Below are 3,006 nucleotides of genomic sequence, written 5' to 3' on the forward strand. Positions count from 1 at the left end.
AGGAAACAAATATATATATATATATATATATATATATATATATATATATTAGCAATATTCTGATCCCAGGATCAGAATAGTTATTCGGATCACGGTCGGCGCTACTATATAGGCCCAAAGACACATTCCCGAGCTCCCGAAACCCACGAAGAAAAAAAAAGCCCACTCCACGCCTCCTCGTCCACCACCTCGCCTAAGGGTAGGCATAAAAACCGAGAACCGAAGACCGGAGCCGAAAAAACCAAAACCGAAGCTGAAAAAACCGAGCACGGAGAATTCGGTTGTTAGCTCGGTTGGCAAATGGCAGAAACCGAATATAGCTCGGTGAATTCGGTTGTTGGAGTTTGTTAACCGAATCCCCGAACTGACCGAAATACTACTGTGCCATACTAAAGACCGTACAAAGCCCAATAGCCCATCCATGTGAGACAGACCATCCAACACCATCACACGAAGCCTTTTCCTAGTTAAAAAAAACGAAGCCTTTTCCTACCCTTTTATCATCCACGTGCAGGCACAGTAGCTGCAGCTTATCCTAATACGCTCCAGAGTTGAGCCACATCACGCAGCGCCGCCGTTGCGGATTTGCCCAGCTCCAGGCTGCGGCCGGCCGGCTCCAACGAGTAGCTCCCATACGGCAGCGCGCGCAGCGCCCATAGCTCCCATGCGGCGGCGACCAGCGGCGCCAGGTGGCCATAGCTTCCACAGGCCTGCGTCCAGCGGCGCCCATGTTGGCTCTCTTCGGTTATACCGACGACCGAACCGAATCGTCGGTGGACCAAACTCTCGGTTATTGGTTTCTCAGAATATCGATCGGTCAGTAAAATCTGTAAACCGAATTCCAAAATTAACCGAGGTACCGAACCGATCGGTTCGGTGTAACCGAATGCCCAGTCCTGGACCTCGCCCGATCCCCAACCTACGGATCTCCCTAGTCCCAGCGACGCCGAGCTCCCCCTGACCCTGCCTCCACCCGACGTCGCCGCCCCCGCCCCCTCCCACTCCCGCCCCGCTGGCAAGCCGGGCGCCGCCATGCCCGACCTTCCCTTTGACCGATCTCCTCCTTCCTCACCGTCGACATCGTGGGAGCACCCATCCCGCTGCCCAGACCCTAGCCGGTGACGCCGCCACCGCCACGCAGCCGCAGCCACGCCCCTGTCGGCGGCGCCGCCGCAGCCCCACCCCCGCCGGCGACGCAACCGCAGCCCCGACCCCAGCCGATGACGCGCAACACCACCTGCCAGAGCACCTCGTGGAAGCCCGATCCGGCGAGGATCCTTCACCACCCTCCACTCTCCGGCGACCACCAGCCCGCGTGCGGATGGTGTGCTATCCTGCAGATCGAGGAGGCGTCGAACTTCAGATGGAGGAGGCCACAACCTGCAGCTGGCCGCGCCATGGTTGCGCGTCGCCGGCATGCTCCGTCACGCTCGGCACCTCCTGAGCGTTGGAGTGAAGGTCGACTCGTATGCACTCTGCAGTTCAATTTCTACTGATCCTGTAGCGCCTAAATCCATCGCACACTTATATCGCAAGGTTCTTGCGTGTGTGTTTTGTCCTGCAGGGCATTTTCTTCAGGGCAGTGGAGAGCACCCTCACCCTGATCCCATCTGCAGCAGCGCCCCGAGTCCTCCCAAAGCAGCCTTGAGCCGTTCAAGTATGCAGCCCCGGGTCGTTCAACAACGGAGCTGCCGACCGTTCGTGAACACAACACCCCGGATCCTGCTGCCCACCATCCTGTAAAGGGAGACTTATTGTGAAGACTTCAAACTGAGTATAGAAGACTCGATTAATTTTTGCTCCCTTCTTGAAAGGAAGAGGGGAGTTGGTTCTCTTTTGAGGTTGCGACTCGATTAATCGATTAATTACAGCTTATTTTCGACCTTCCTATGCTAGTAGATCTTTTCCCAATTCTGATCTTCTTTCGGTTGCTGTTTGGATTTATTCCCTTCGCTCTTCTTCGACCGCGCTCATAAATACGGCCTTGTAATCTTGTGGAAAGGAGCAGTGCAGTGCATGTGAATACATATGGCCTGAAGTTGCTATAATTGTCCAAAATCCGGTGTTTGCTGCTGCAATCCGAGTGAAGTATATTTGGAAACATGCCTGCCTCGAGTCTTCTACTCTGGTATGCTCGCATCACACGGTATGACAATATACTACACAAAATAGCATGGGAGTGATTCCTGCAAAAGCTCAAATTCTGCTGACAAGTTGTGTGCTGCGTTTGGCACTTTTCAGTCCTGAACCAGCAGTCCTCGAGGCAGGATGTACTACTACCTGGACTCATCTGCCCCGGAGGCACAACACGAACCAAGCCCCATGTTTCTCAGTGACTGACTCAGTAGTCCTTGATGGTTGAACATCCGGCAGCTAGCCCGTACTGCACCACCATATCTTGCCATCTTATGATCCCAGCAAAATGTTGAAGTAAAACACACACCACCAGGAGGAGAGTATATGTCAAGGAAGGACTGGTGAAATAGCAGGGCAGAGATGCCACAGTAATGCTGAGCCGGAGTGGTAGCGTGTGTGCGAGAAGACTCGTTTGTTTGGGTTGGGGAGCCAGCCGAGCCAACGCACACTTGGTGGACAGTCTATCTGGTTCGTACGCCCGGCCATGATATCGTGTCCGAAAAGAAGACTCAAATGGGCACGTTCAACTACTGTGTCCCCAGCCATGAAAACTTGTGGCCCGTCATGGTCTCCTTACACCTAAACGGCTACCTTTTTTCTATTAGTGAAATTTCCTCTGTTTTGGATTTATGAAGATGGAACAGATCACTGTTTAGAGTTTTGTTGGTACGCTGTTGCTGCAGTTTAAAATGACAGAGAGAGAGAGAGATTTCTTTTAAGAGATGAGCGTTGCTGCCGTCCTTAGTTAAAGAAATGAGAAGAGAGAGAGAGAGAGAGAGAGCGCGCAGATAGGATATAGTGGGTGTGTGCTGGATAGAAACCACTAACTTTAGAAGAGAAAGTATTTCTTTATCTGGCACTTAGTGGGTG

At 52.7% G+C, this 3,006-nt stretch overlaps 1 long non-coding RNA gene across 2 annotated transcripts; it reads left to right on the forward strand.

Annotated features, from left to right (window-relative positions):
• Positions 1-852: 852 nt before the first annotated feature.
• LOC125523830 lies at positions 853-2,766 on the forward strand. 2 transcript variants are annotated; one of them, XR_007290448.1, is made up of 3 exons: positions 853-1,458; positions 1,565-2,146; positions 2,242-2,766. It is a non-coding gene; the product is annotated as an uncharacterized LOC125523830 (long non-coding RNA). The 2 variants fall into 2 exon arrangements; XR_007290447.1 differs by having other exon boundaries at positions 861-1,458; positions 1,565-2,128.
• The last annotated feature ends 240 nt before the right edge of the window (positions 2,767-3,006 follow it).

The sequence above is a fragment of the Triticum urartu genome, chromosome 7, assembly GCF_003073215.2.
Source record: "Triticum urartu cultivar G1812 chromosome 7, Tu2.1, whole genome shotgun sequence".
NCBI classification, from domain to species: Eukaryota; Viridiplantae; Streptophyta; class Magnoliopsida; order Poales; family Poaceae; genus Triticum; species Triticum urartu.